A 16,718-nucleotide genomic window follows, 5' to 3' on the forward strand; every position below is an offset into this window, starting at 1 on the left:
TGTAGTCCCCATAGAATTTCATTCCCCAATGCACTGTGCACTATCACCTCAGTCCCCTGTGCTCCTCTCTCCTTCCCTCTGATCCCTCTCCCTCCTCCTCCCCTTTTAAATGTATTTTAAAAGTTGTTTTTTCATTGACATATTTTCTATGAAATGCCCTGAGATTTTATTTGAAGAATATATTTCCTTTTTGATGCACAATTATTTTTAAAGGGTTAACAATGCAGAAAAGTAAGTTGTGAATCAAGAATAACTATACTGGGAATTAACCCCTAAGGCAAAGCTATCTACTGGACTATACAGCACGGAACTGCACTAATGTCAGTCCATTTCATTTAAATTGAATTGCCTACAACCAGAACTGAGTTAACCAGAGCCTTCAATTTCTTTTTGTCCCTTTAGTAGTGGCTTGACTGATTTGATTCCAAGTCGCCTGGGGTTTTAAGAAACAAAATCCTCCCCCATTAAAGCTGCATGGTGTTTATGGCCACCACAGGGATGGTTTAAAAAACAATGAAAAAAGTTGACTTATGAAAAATAAAGCTAGCTAATTACAGCAAATGGGCTTAATTTAAAAACCACAGGTGCCTCTTTTATAAGCTCCTGCTCATATGAGCTCTTGCTCATAGCAATGTTTATATGACATGGAGAGAGCTGAAGTCTTTGCTGTGGCCAACTTTAAATGGGAACCATTTGGTTCACAACTATTTAGAGTTCGGACCATATATGATGTCATAGAAATGACAAACCCTATGAAAGCTTGTATGGAATTTAAGTGAAATGATATCAATTAATGACCTGGCAAAGAACACATTTACTATATATTTCATTTTAACTAGAAATATAAAGGGATTTACTCTGTAAGTCATTTCATTTTCCCTTTCAAAGTCTGTGGAATGAGAAGCACTAAGATATATGTAGTGAAATTTTTTTCCTAAAAAACTTTGCTTACTGTAGATTTCCATAACATTTTGATAAGATGTATGTGATTTTATATTCTAGGGCCTAAAACAGTTCAAGTGTATGTATACATTTTTTGCACTTACATCACATTTGCAAATTTATTTCATTTAATTTGGTTATTTCAGTAATGCTTGTTACAATTGTAATATGTTTACTCTAGAAGATGCTGTAATAGCAAGGAATGAGAATATCTGTTTTTCCCTTTGCCTAATTCCTGACAAATATATTTTTGTGTTATATTTTTCACTGGTATGCTAAACCTTCAAATCTAATTATCCCAGGTGCTCAAACTTACATTAGTCCTTGTGTTTCTAAATCAATTAGTCATGTAGTGTTTTTGTCCTTCAGTGACTGGAACTTCTGATCTATAATCAAAGGTTTAAGATAGGATCACTTAGAGAAAACTAAGGAAGAAGCCAATGAACACCGAAGATTATCGTCTTAAAATTAACCCAGAGTAGTGGGGAGAAAAGCAACACATACATACTAAATATTTGCGATTATTTTTCAGTAAAATAATATCATGAATAAATCACCTAAAATTCACTAAGTAACACCACCTCAGTCACCACATTCAATTTTTGCATAAATTAAAATGAGCTATGAAATTCTAAATACAGTTAAGGGTTGCATCCATTTGCTTTTCATATTTATCCAGGAAAAATACATGTAAACTATTTTGGTTTGCTTTCTTTTATATCAGTTTTATTGTTATATTTGAAAAACATATGTTGTATAATGGAATGAGACCCTCGGGTTCTTCATCTGTTGAATCAAACTGACAAATTCATTCTTGCAAAATTCTTGCTGGAATTGCAGGGACTTATAGGTATATGATGCAATTATGTTGTTATTTTTGTATATACTTGTGTAGCATTTCTTATACGAATATATCACTGTTTCAAAAAAAAATACTTTATCAGCTCATGTCATGAGGTTTGAGAATCATCTTCTTGTGCAGATAAAATAAGGACAAATATCAATAGCAACTAGTATGACCATGGTGATACTATATTTTAAAGACAATTCTATAATTAGTTAATATAACTTCATTTCCAACCTCTTCATTATTTTATATGTTAAAAATGGACAACCCTGATGGTTGAAGAAAGATAAATAAGAATTTTTTTCATAATCATGAATAAATCATCATCTTATTAATAGCAGAGAGTTTATTTTGTACCTTCTACCTTGAAAATATTATGTTATAGTATGCATAATAAACACATCACAAAAGAAGTAGTATCCTTACATTTGAATGGACTAAAGTGAGTGTTGTAGATATTATATATTTTGTCCAAAATAGCCAAGTTACCAACTGATGTATATAGACTTCTAAACTTGAACTAGGATACCTACATCTGGAAAGTTTAAATAGGAATAACTCTGCAATTCTCAATCTCTTCTGTACTATTGTTGCTACAAAAGTATTCAGTTGACTCAATTTTCCTTTTCTTTGGATATTGCTGACAACAATAGAACTTAAATGCTTTGCTCAGCAATAGCAAAATTTTCAAACTATAACTGTATGTTACATTGATATTACTGTATTCTCCTTTAAAGAGCAAGCATGTAGAAAAGTGAACTGCACAAACACTGCAGCATAGTTCTGACTTTTATTATATATAATTGGAATGACATTTGATATTTCATTTGCCACAAAGTGATAGAACTTTAGAAGTTGAAGGGTCACCATAAATTAGTCCAAACTCAAGACTGAGGCACACAGATTTTGCAAAGACCTGAATTAGAATATAGGTCTTATGAACATAAATGGTATCCACCTAGAATATTAAGCTAAATGTCTTAATACATTAAAATTCAGACTGACTGTAAAGTGTATTTATTCTTTTCAATAATCATTAAATTCTTTCCAGGCTTTGTATATTCTTTCAGGCACTGGAAGACCAGTAGAAAATAAAGTAGATAAGGTCCCTATTCTAATGAAGTTTATTCCTTGTGGAGAAGAAAACAACTCACAGTCAGAATAAATGAAAATTAATTTTAGATTTTGATAAGTGAAAAAAAGTGCCTGGGTACTGAGGTAGGGGTGTGTGTGTGTGTGTGTGTGTGTGTGTGTGTGTGTGTGTGTGTGTGTGTGTATGGTGGTGTATGTGGAATTCTTTGGGTAGATTCACTCAGAAGACATGGCATATAAACTGAGTTCTCTCTGAAAAAGATAATATTTGATACTCAACTTGTAATAAAGAAGCATGGGGACATCAGAGTGCTTCAGAAAATGCAAAGGTCCTAAAGTCTATAAAAGTTTGAAACATTTGAGCAAATAGAATTTAGATCAATATGGTGAAAAGATAGTTAATAGGGGAGTTACAATTTTCTAAATGGAATGAGCCTGTGGAATATATTTTGTTTAGAAGTAGAAGTTAGGAGATTATCTTGAGTCTTAGACACACAACATTCTTATTTTGATTGCAAGCATATTTGAGACAACTTTGGGAATGCAGAGAGAGACGAGAGAAATCATAAAACCCCCACTTTGGCATTTACAAGCTATCCCTTGATGTCTGTATGGGAGAAGTTGTAGACTGAAGTTACATCAGATAATGTAATGCAGGTAAGGTAATTTAAATGTATTCTAAATTTACTGTTAAGTGATATGATAGATGATACAATATTATTTTTCAGTGATTATTTTGACTGCTTTATAAAGAATGAAAAGAGAAATCTTTGAATTGAAAGATAAATGGTTTCTGATTCACTCAATCATTTATTCAACATTGATTTCCTACTATCAGTCAAATACATTTTTAGGCACTGAAGAACTATCAGTGACTACAATACAGTCTGGAAGTCATGGATGTCACAGATCAGTGAAGGCTTCTATACTGAAATAAACATAATTATTAAATGGTGGTAAATGCTTCATGTAAACCAAGAGAAGGAAAATTGGATAAAAACAAAAAGGTATTGGTGTGACTTTTTTATATGGCAAGAGGAGACTTCTCTGATTATATCAAATTTGAGCATAAACTAGAAGAGAGTAATAATATAGAAATTTATCAGAACATTTCAGGCAGAGGACCACTGTAAGAGCAAATGCAATGAGACAAAGGCAATTATTATATATTTTTTCTTCATTTTGTCAGAAAATACAAAAGAAGGGCCAAAATTGTGGATTTCTACTATTGGCATATCCATTGATTAAATATGTAATACAAATTTTATGTAATGTTGTATATTATATATTAACAATTGATTGATTGTAGTGTCTAGTAGACTTAATGAAGACACTACCATTCAGAAAGTGGCAGAATGAGAGGCTTGCAGTGGTAATTTCCAAATCCTTCTGGATAAATTATTGTACCTCTGTCCTGAAGATAGAAAATATTCCTTGTTAGGGCACAATTTTATTTTTGCTCTAGCTCTCTAATCTATTGTTTTTTCTGACTCTGAACTCTTCCTTCTGTGAATTTCTTCCTTTTTTATTGTCTCCTTTGAACTTATCTAAAGATACTGAAAATACATTCACTTCAAAGTCTGAACACTCTCTGCTCAGGAATTTTAGGGTCTGAAAATTCCTCCTGAAAGATTAAATATTTGTTAATAATAATTCAATTTCTTTTTTTTTAAATTTATTTATTCATGCATACAAGAACTGAGGTACAGACCAGAGATGTGGGAGGTGAGAGTATTCACCAGAGAGTGGGGAACAGAACAGGCAGACTGATTGAAATTCACTGCTGAGGGGAGCAGTGGGTAAGACAGGAGAGGTCTGCTGTGTCATATGGGTGGCTCCTTGGCTGGCAGGGTATCAAATTCATGCTGTAGAGGCTGCAGATAACTTCAGTGAGATGCTTAACCCCTTGCACCACCCAGGAGACCCTCTTTTTTCTTTTTTTAAGATTTATTTACTCATGCATACAAGACCAGGATACAAGCCAGAGGTACAGGGTGGGGGTTGGGGTGGGTATGGCTAGGAGAGAGGATTCACCAGAGACGGAGTGGGGGAACAGAACAGGCAGATCTACTGAAATATACTGCTGAGGGGAGCAGAGGGCAAGACTGGAGAGGTCGCTAAGCCATGTCAGTATCTCCCCTGCTGGCCGGGATCGAACCCGCCATGCAGAGGCTGCTTCACAGCACTGCACTCAACTGCCTGCACTACCAGGGAGGCCCACATTTTCTTATTTCATTAAAAATGTTTGAAAAGGAAGAACAGAATTTGTATATGTGTTTAAATGATCTATGAGGATATGGAAGTGGTCTGCTTATCCAAAAGCATAGTTAAGTATAAATTTTAGTAATTATGTATGGGACTCAAAAGTAAGGGAACCAACCATATACAGGTGATGTGAATCCTGGTCATAGTTAGAGGAAAAGAACTGGCAAGGAAGCAGGAAGTGCTGGAGAGATAGCAAAGTGAGAAAATCTTTCACATGGAAAAAAAGGGAGGAATCATTATTAATAGAGAAAGTTATGAATGGTATGGAAGTCAGTCAAAGAAAAGGTACAGTAATCTGACTACTAGGGAAAAAAAAATTAATGACCTTAAGATTTAATGCCAGAATATTTTACCTAGATAAATTTCTGAAGAGTAAATGGGAAGGTAAGATCAGAAATTGGAAGTATTGAACATGGGGCTAATTATTACACTTGATAATGAGAGAAAGAAGAGTTTTAGACCAACAATCAGATTATTTGTTTTAATGTCTGAAGAGAATCTATAATTATGTTTGGCAAGTGTTGGGAGGAGGGAGGATGATGGGGAGAATGATAATAAATTTGAAAAGTAATGCATATTTGAATAAGGCACTAAGAAGGGGCAATGAATTGAGCATGGGGGAAATTGGAGTCAAATGAAGGAGCAAAGATGATTCATTTTTTAAAAAGGAAGTAGAAAAAGTTATTATAATACATTTAGAGGTTATTAATAAGATTTGAAGTTGCAAAATTAAAGTTTTGTAGCATTTAGTTTAAGTATTTGTTTTTTGTTTTTTTCAATGTGCAAGTATTTGCAATGCTGAGCTAAAACAGCAACCTGAATTCTGTGAGACAATCTATAATCAGAAATTACAGCGATATTGATTTGCTATATTAAATCAATTATTCTGTCTCAGAGTAAGTCAGGGAAATGATTACTTTGATGAATTACACCCTGACCTCATAGAGCACAATATGATTGACACATTAACCCACAATCTTATATTGTCAGGCTGATCCCCTTCAAAGGGGTTTTAAATTTTTTTAGTTAAGATTTATGAAGATTAATAATCTTTAAGTCTCTAATTAAGTTCAAAGTGACTCTCCAGCATGAGACAGAAATTTTACTCTTGCACATATATTAATATATACATTCTGCCAATAAGTTATTTTGATTTTTTTAAAATGATATTCTTAGAAGCAGAATTGCTTAGTGGATTTAGAAAGCAACACCGGCACTATTGCTAAAACTATGTATGTTATTTCCATATTTGTGCATTACAATCTACATAAAATTGTATATAGAAAACTCAGAGAGGAATCATAAGATATTATAAATTGCCATAGCAATTAAAGAATATTATCAGATGAACCAAAGAACGTAATCTATAGATCTGAGATTCTTTTTTTTTTTTTTTTTAAATTTTCTAGAGGCATGTCTTATTTATTTATTTATTTATTGTTTGTTTGTTTGATACATGCACTGGGTACAGTCAGAAGCGTGGGAGGGCGAGAGAATTCACCAGAGCCAGAGCGGGGAGCAGAGCAGGCAGAAGGACCGAAGTACACTGCTGAGGGGAGCAGCGGGCGGCAGGAGAGGTCTGCGCGCCATGTGGGACCCTCCTCTGGTGGCCGGGGAGCAGCCGGGGATCGAACCGGCTGCAGAGGCTGCAGGCAGCTTCGCAACCCAGCGCTCAACCGCTGCGCCACCGGGGAGGCCCAGATCTGAGATTCTTAATACTTAAAGATAGATGGCTTGGTTAAGACAGAGTTAAAAAAGAAGGCTACAGGAAAGGAACTGGTATCAAATTGCAATTTAGAATCTAGATGTACCAGTGAAAGGATTTCAACACTATGATAGCTCTTAAGATTAAGACTCGAGGCAACATGTCTCAGTCATTCTTTGGGGCGGGTCTTTTGTATTGCCTTTCCTAGTCTTCTTATTCTATTTCTTTTCTAAAGATTTATTTTATTTATTTATGCATATAAGAGGTGGGGTGCAGGCTAGAGGTGGGGGGTGGTGAGAGGATTCACCAGAGACAGACTGGGGAGCAGAACAGGCGGATCTACTGAAATATACTGCTGAGGGGAGCAGCAGGTGAGACAGGAGAGGTCTGCTCTAACATGTGGGTAGCTCCTTGGCCGGGAATGAAACTTGTGCTTCAGGGGCTGCTGATAGATTCATACTGCTGAGACTCAACCCCTTGTGCTACCGGGGAGGGCCTAGTCTTATTCTAAATTGACTAACTGCACAAGTGACATGGCCTATTCTCCTCACTTAACCATGTCCCATTTCTTTATAATATTAAACATTTCTTTATCAAAAGAAAACCAAAACGAATTTTGTTGTGAGACTTAATGGGCTTAAAAGTAAAATTTAATTTGTACCGGAAAGACACATTTTTATATAATCTAGTTTTATCAGCGATAATAACTAAATAACCTATAAATAATGCTTGAAATTAATTTCATTTTTGTTTTGAAGCTTAAGGTAAGAAAGAGTGAGGGACAGATGTATGTAATATATATAAGTTGAAGAATAACAGCATAAAGGAACAGTTTAAGCTTACAAAAGTTAAGAATCACACTCAACATTACCTGGGTTCTTATAAAAATTCACCAGGTTAACTGAAAGTCAAATTTGAAAGTATTTTTCCCTTGTATAAGCAAGAAGATTTAATTGTTTTCTTTATTTGCTTGCTTTTAACAGGATTTGTCAATGTACAAAATAATTTGTTGTAAGAATCTCATCTAAAATAACATTGTGTTTTATATATCTAATGAAGTGAAAGTAAGTCATAAATACATTGATACTTCTATCCCTCTGTCAGCATAGCTTTTTAAAATATTTTCTAATTCTTCACACATAACTATAATAATAGTAATTTACAAATGAAAAATATGCTGTCCCAAATGACCACAATTTGAAATGCAAATACAATTCCCTCATGTATAATAGCAGACACATTAGTTTTAGAAAGGGCTGACTCTGAATTTCATTTCCATCTTTTACTAGTTGTGAGACTTTTGGTAACTTATGACTTTAGAACTTCAGTTTCCATATAAACTTAGTAGTCACTGTCTGAAATTTTAATGAATATTAAATGTGTAGCTCTGAGTAAATGCTTAGTAAATGTTAATGAAGAAGAATCCAGTGAATAATAAAGTAATAATTTGCTTGCTTTTAAATAATAGTCTAGTATTTGTTGACTATTAGTGTTATTCTTCAACTTATATATATTACATACATCTGCCCCTCACTCTTTCTTACCTTAAGCTTCAAAACAAAAATGAAATTAATTTCAAGCATTATTTATAGTGTCATTTGTAAAATAATGTTTCTTAGATTTAAAATAGAATTTAAGAAAAACTATAAAAACAGTAATTTTTTAATATATAGGGGCACAAATTTATTAGCATTCGAAAATTTTCAGTTTTTACTGTTTCAAGATCTTGTTTCTATGAAGATGGCATCTTTGTAATTACATTCTATTTTCCTGTATGTTATTGTATTTTGTAATAAGTAGGCATAGATTATTGAAAAGACACAACACAACTAGACTTTTGGAAATGGGTAAAGTTAGTCAGAAGTGTCCTTGAGACTTTTAGGAATACAATATTTGGATCAGGCAAACTGGTGTGGTGGGAAAAGGATAAAGTCATCTGACATCTTGGTTCTGTGGTCAGCTCTGGACCCTGATTTGAATCTAGTAAACTGGAGATAATACTTTCTAGGTTTTGGAAGTGGAAAGATACAAGAGGCTATTGACTCCTGCTATCATAGAATTGATCAAATCGGATATGAAAATCAGGCCTACATTATTTTAGAGAATGAAAATCAGGCCTACATTATTTTAGAGAATGAAAACACGTTGTTTTACAATACTTTCACAACACTAGCTAATTTTAAAAAACACATTTTCAAGAAAAATTCTTCCTATATAATGAATATATTGCATAGTGAATCATGAACTATTTATTAACTACTATGTTCTGTGTATTTTGATAACATGATTCCGTTAGAAGCTTTCATCATCTATGTCAGGTCAAATTTTTTAGTCTAATTTGAAGACTTTGAAGCTCAGACAATTTAAAAGCGTTGGCTAAGAATGTATCTACTACATAAACTGGTAGATGGCAAAGTAAATTTACATTGCTGATGCATTACCATGATGTTATGATCTTTTCTGTTCTCAGTGACAGTAACTGTTTGGAGAAAAATGTTCAATAAGGTTTACATGAGCTATGTTAGCAGCCATTTTCCCTCCTTACTAAGGGTAATGCTTGCAATGCCAATAAATACATACATGTGTATAATATTTTTTTATTTTTTTTTTAAACTTTTTTTTTTTTTTTAATAGAGGCATTTTTTTTTTTTTTTTATTTATTTGTTTGTCTATACAAGCACTGGGTACAGTCAGAAGCGCGGGAGGGTGAGAGAATTCACCAGAGCCAGAGTGGGGAGCAGAGCAGGCAGAAGGACCGAAGTACACTGCTGAGAGGAGCAGCGGGCGGCAGGAGAGGTCTGCGCGCCATGTGGGACCCTCCTCTGGTGGCCGGGGAGCAGCCAGGGATCGAACCGGCACTGCAGAGGCTGCGGGCAGCTTCGCAACCCAGCGCTCAACCGCTGCGCCACCGGGGAGGCCCATGTATAATATTTTTTTAATAAGAAAAATTTTATCAACTCATTCTCAGTGAGTTATTTTATTTGCACTTTATGCCCTGGTATTAGTGATGTGTATTGATGAGACACTCATAATGTTCAGCACCATAAGCAAAATAATTTATCATAGCAGTTAAGAATATAGCTGTGGAATTCAACATAATTGAAATCAAGTGTCAGTCACATCCCTTCCTAGGTAAATTGCTATGTAAATTTGCTCTTTCTCAATTCATATATATCATATTTTCCTTATAATTTAAAAGAGGAACTATAATAACAACTTGGTTTTTGTTAAAGGTAATAGTATAGGAGACACAGTATGTAAAGGAAATGTAAGCATTTAACAAATGGTAACTTATTATTTTCAAAATTGTTCAGAAGTATTTTGATTTAGTCAATGGTCAGACTATATTGTTTTTATCTGATATATCACATTTTCCTACAACAAAATTAAATATATTGAATTATTTTCTTCTAAAGCTGCTTAAATGCTCAAATCTAATAGCCAATGAATTATAGTATCTTTCTAAATTTTTTTTTGTTACGTCCAAAGGTAAATATTTTATGCATTGTTGACCATATGGTCATTTGCAACTAACTCAGTTTTCTTATTGTAGCATGATAGTGGCCACAACAAGAAATATAACTGTGTTCCAATAAAACATTATTTTTAAAAACCGGCAAGAGAGATACTTGCTCAACCATAGGAAATTCTAAGAAGAAAAGTTTCCTATTTTCCAGTGAACACATCTGGAACACACACAAATATTCCACCTCCCATTTAAAAATGGCATATGCAATGTATAAAATACAAAAATGTTATGTAATTGTGTACTTATTTATAATATTTAATGTGTACTAGTATATTCTCTTACTACTCCTACTTCTCTTAGGACAAAGAACATGTCTATTCTGTGGATGAAAAATAGACTATTGGATGCTAAGTAACTCATACCTCGAAAGTGATATAAAAAGGAAAATTAGATTAAAAGTATTCTTTTTAAATCATGGTATACTTATGCTATTTTCTTTAAATGTCTAATAAATATGGACTGCATATTTATTGCCATTTTTTTATGGTTGAACATTTAAAATTTATCCTGTTTTGGTTATTTTGTTTCCAAAATTATAAATGACTTACCAACATCTTGCTGTATTTAAATTTTAATAAATTTTCCAATGTTCTTATACAATTATTTCAAATGATATTTCATAATCCAGGTTGTTAATATGCAGACAATAATAACACATCCAAGTGATTCAGAACTGTTTATTTTGCATTTGTAAAGTGCTATGGGTTATGAGAATTATAAAATATAAAACTCCAGTCTTGGGCCTCCCCGGTGGCGCAGCGGTTGAGCGCTGGGTTGCAAAGCTGCCCGCGGCCTCTGCGGTGCTGGTTCAATCCCCGGCTGCTCCCTGGCCACCAGAGGAGGGTCCCACATGGCGTGCAGACCTCTCCTGCCGCCCGCTGCTCCCCTCAGCAGTGTACTTCGGTCCTTCTGCCTGCTCTGCTCCCCGCTCTGGCTCTGGTGAATTCTCTCACCCTCCCGCGCTTCTGACTGTGCCCAGTGCATGTATAAACAAAACAAACAAACAAATAAATAAATAAAAACATGCCTCTATAAAAAAAAAAATAAAACTCCAGTCTTTGCAAAATTACATGTGGAATAGAGATTTAATATTATTTACAAAGATATGCTTAATTTAATTCATATTACAGCTCTCTAATCATCACTAAAAATATAAAAGTGAATTTCAAGAGGGTTACATAGTCAAGGTTTTTTGAAAAAGCTAACTTTTCACCTATTTTTAGCATGAGAGGAAGGGAACATAGTTTGGAAATCAATAGTTTGAAGATACTTTCTTATGACTTGCCAACTAGATAGGGTACAAAACCCCACCAACAATTACAAGTAGCTTCCTTGCATACAATTTGTTGACACTTATGATAAATTTATTTTTAAAAGTTATTATTATCATGGAATCACTTCCTACAGTCTTTTGAAGCAAAGCTTTTATGGGTAAATGTAATCATAGTATAGTAGCCCTTTCTCCTAGGTTATATTTGGAGTTTCCACTCATTTGAAGCATGCAATTTTTTATAGAAGATAGCAGCTATTAAATGCGCTCCTGTTTGAGCCTCTCTGGTGGTACAGGAGTTAAAATCTTAGCACTGTCAAGTTATCGGGCACAGATTCCTAGGCCAGGGAGCTAACACCCACATGGCATAGCAGACCTCTCCTTTCTTGCCTGCTGCTCCCTTCAGCAGTGTATTTCAGTCCATCCACCTCTTCTGCTCCCGACTCTGTCTCTGGTGAATACTCTTATCCCCTGTACCCCTGGCCTATACCACAGTTCTTTTTTTTTTTTTTTAATCTAGGTTATTTCCTTCAATAACTTCATTTTTTTAAGATTTATTTATTTATGCATATAAGAACTGGGGTACAGGCCTGAGGTGTGGAGGTGAGAGGATTCACCAGAGACAGAGTGGGGAACAGAACAGGCAGATCTACTGAAATACACTGCTGAGGGTAGCAGTAGGCGAGATAGGTCTGCTGCGCCATGTGGGTCACCTCCCTGGCTGGGGATTGAACTAGTACTTCAGTGTCTGCGGACAGCTTCATAGGTTGTGTCTTAACCCCTTGTGCCACCCTATACCACGGTTCTTGTATGCATAAATAAATAAAATAAATTTTAAAAAAGACAAAAACTGATTTTTAAAAAAAGAAATACTCTCCTGTTATAAGCAAGTTATAATGATGAGAGCTATCGCCCTCTATTTTTGGTACCTATGTGAAATTACCAGTAGTGTTTCATGTAGATGAAAAAATATGTATTGACATTTAAATTTATTACATGTCTTCTATATTTTTTTATTTTATAAAATAAATATATTTATAATGTAAATATTCATGCAACTTAATTATTTCTGTATGTATAACAATAATAGGGAATACATTTTGTCAAAATTTTATTACTGGAAACATCTTCTAGTAGAGAAAAAATGTTTTTATTTGCTTTCAGTCTCTTAATAGAGGACACTCTCCTAGAAAGTAACACATGCCCTTTGGACAAAGCTAATGTTATACTTTCAGATGCTGTGTTTAAATTCAGACTTTGAGTGTCATCTATACTTACAACCCCGATGAATTTTGAACTGTTGTTTGTTAAGTGCTCAGATGAAAGAACTTTTAGGCTTTCCATAGTTTCTCTTCATGATAACGAATTCGACTTCACCTTTAGATCTAACCTGTTTGGCAGTACTTGTTGGCTTTGGGAATAGATTTCTCTGTAGAATGCTTGAGATCTACCATTGAATAAAAGAAACAAACAGTGCCTTCAAGAGAAGATGTGTATGTATATAGAATAATATAGGAATTGGCCTTCTAAATGTTTTTTTTTTTCCTTCAAGGCTTTTGTACCTGAATCCTGTTTCTGCTTTTTGAAGTAGCCTACAAAAGTTAATGAGCAGTTAGTGGAAACCTTAAGGAATGCAAGAAATGCAAGCCTTTTTGTGTTCTCTTGTTGAAATATAGAGCTGATTCTCACTTGATGTCAGAAGTGCTACCTCTATTAATAAGTTGACAACTGTTCCAAAATACATCTTTTGGAGAACATTTTTTGAATTGGAGAAATAGACCAGAATAGAAATATAAACAAAACAAAAAGTAGAACATTAGCCATTTGTGATTTTTCTACTTTATGCCTAGTGGCAATAGAACACTAAGCAGCAAATTTGTTTCTTTTAACAATCTTTTCCCAAACACTTTATTTAAAGTCATAAAGTTTATTTCTTAGATAAGTGTCACTTTCACAGAAAAAAAAAAATGAAGACCAAGTACAGAGAATTCTAACATTCTCCCTCTTCCCAAGCCCCTGCCAACAATTTTCTCTATTTGGTATTGTTTCATTGATGTGGTTCATTTGTTACAGTTGTTGAATCAGTAATTTATCGTTAACTACAGTTGATAGTTTACATTGGTTTCTTTGTGTTGTATAATTTGATGAATTTTGACAAATACATAGTCACATATCTGCCAGTAGAATAATAATATAGAATAATATAGAATAGTTTGTGTCCTAAAACTACTTGTACACCCACCAGTGATATATCCTTTCCTCATTTTCTCCCTGCCTCCTGAAAACTACTGATCTTTTCTCTGTAGTTTTGCCTTTGTTGATATATCAGATAGTTAAAATCATGTAGTTTATAATCTTTTCACATTTTTTACACAATATGCATTTAAGATTCCTCCATGTCTTTTCATGGCTTGATAGTGTTTTTTTCCATTGAATATTATACTATTGTATGGATGTATGAGTTTATCCATTTGCTATAGGAAGCTACCTTAGCCAATATTTAACGATTATTTCTAAAACTTCTAGAAATGTTTGTTTGCAGGTGTTTTGTATGAATGCAAAATTTCAAACTGTTTGGGTAAGTCCCTGTGAGCATGTTCAGATGGCAAAACTGTAACTGTGTAAAAAAAAAAAAAAAAAAACCACCAAAAAATAACTTCTCAGTTTGTCTTCCAAAGTAACTATATACTATTTGCATCCTTACTAGCAATGAAACAGTAGTTCTGTCAACCCAGGTCCTTACCAGCATTTAGTATTGTCAATGTTTTGGATTTTAATCATTTTAGTAGTTCTAAGTGTCATCTTACTTTAATTTGCAGGTTTCTAATAACCATCATTTCATATGCTCATTTGTTATCTGTGTATCTTCTTTGGTGAAGTGACTTCTTAGAACTTCTGCCTACTTTTTTATTGGGATGCTTTCTAATTGTGTCTCAGGGATTCTTGCAGATTTAGGAGATATAAGTCCATTATGAAATATCTATTTTGAAAATGTTTTCTTCTAGTGACTTGAATTTTCATTTTCTAAACAGTATTCTTTGCAGAGCAGAAGCTTTAATGTAGTACAGCTTATCAATTTTTACCTTCATTGATCATTTGTCAAGTGTTATATCCAAAAACTCATTATTAAAACAAAGTCACCTCGACTTCCTCTTATAATTTTCTAGAAGTTCTTTGTATTCTATACATAGACAATTATGTCTTCTGAAAACAAAGATAGTTTGTTTTCTTCCAACACGTGTGGCTTTTTTTTCTCTTCTTATTGTATTAGCAAGGATTTCCAGAATGATGTTCAATAGGAGATATAAGAGATATATTTGCCTTGTTCCAAATCTTTGAGCAGAAGCAACTAGCTTCTCATCATTAAGTATGATGCAGATTGTAAGGTTTGGGGTTGATATTTTTTTTAAATCAAGTTGAGGAAATTTTCCCTCTGTTTCTTCTGGAGACTTCAGAAAGTATTTCCTCACTTTTTGCGTGTTGCATTATCTGCATTTCTTGACATTTCTCAATCTTTAAAGTACATTTCTCTGAACTTTACTTCTATTATTACATCTCCTGAAAACTACCTTTTTGCACCTCTTTTACTAAGTTCCCTTGTGATTTCATTCAATCAACCCAGATAATCCAGGTATTCCTCCCATATCAAGATCCTGAACTTCATCTTATTTCAAAATTCATTTTGCCACATAAAAATGTTTACAGTTTCTGGAGATTAGAATCTACACATCTTTAGGGGACTTTTATTCTACCAAGTAACATTTCTTCCTTGCTTCCATCTTTGCTCTTTACACCTTCCATAGTCCTTCAAATTCAACTGAAAAATATTTATTGTGCCCCTGTTATATGTCCACTCCAGTACTAGGCACTGGGAATAACATGGCAAAAGAGACACTTGCCTTGTCTTACTAGAGCTTCTAAACCTCAAAAACATTTATTTATGACATGGGATAGATTTAATGGAGATAAGAATACACGAAGTGCCTCCCCTGTGGCGCAGCGGTTGAGCCCTGGGTTGCGAAACTGCCCGCAGCCTCTGCAGCTCTCCTTGGATCCCCGGCAGCGGGTGAGGGTCCCACATGGCTCGCAGACCTCTCCTGCCACCCGCTGCTCCCCTCAGCAGTGTACTTCATCGGTCTGCCTGTTCTGTTCCCCACTCTGGCTCTGGTGAATTCTCTCACCCTCCCGCGCTTCTGACTGTATCCAGTGCTTGTATAAATAAATAAATAAATAAAATCTTTTTTTTTAAAGATTTATTTATTTATTTATGCAAGCACTGGGTACAGTCAGAAGCGCGGGAGGGTGAGAGAATTCACCAGAGCCAAAGCGGGGAACAGAACAGGCAGACCGACGGAAAGACACTGCTGAGTGGAGCAGCGGGTTGCAGGAGAGGTCTGCGCCATGCGGGACCCTCGCCGGTGGCTGGGGATCGAACGGGCACTGCAGAGGCTGCAGGTAGCTTCACAGGCTGGCGTCAACCGCTGCGCCATCAGGGGAGGCCCTAAATAAATAAATCTTTTAAAAAAGAAAGAAAGAATATACGAAACAGTAATCGGAAACCAAATCACTTTGGAGTTTAGGAAGATCATAAATACAATTATTAAGGACTTTGTTATTTAATGAATAAGACCTACTATGTTTTACATATGATTAGTGCTAGTTGGATGCAAAATAGAATATAACAGTATGAAGCTCACAGTATTCTAAAGGAAATAGGAACTTATTGAAGATGATCCAACAAAAAGCTATTAAGATGATGATCACTAAGCTAGCAATTTTAAATAAAGTTCTAAAGTCTTCTGTCCTACCACCCCTGGCACAATCAAATTGCAGCCTCTTTTCAGCAACAGGATTTGTAAGATGGTAACTGCTTAAGAGCAAAACTCTGGAACCAAGCAGTGTGACATTAGATAAAATGCTTAAATTTTGAATTTATCAATCCCCTAATTTAAAGTAGAGTGGTGATAAATATTTTTACTTAGTAAAGCATTATAAATTAATATCCATAAAGAAATTAGTGATTTTATGTAGAATTACTATGAAACTATGTTGAAGACACTTATTAGAA

This window comes from Talpa occidentalis, unplaced genomic scaffold (genome assembly GCF_014898055.3).
Source record: "Talpa occidentalis isolate TD23 unplaced genomic scaffold, MPIMG_talOcc4v2.1 talOcc4.6, whole genome shotgun sequence".
NCBI classification, from domain to species: domain Eukaryota; kingdom Metazoa; phylum Chordata; class Mammalia; order Eulipotyphla; family Talpidae; genus Talpa; species Talpa occidentalis.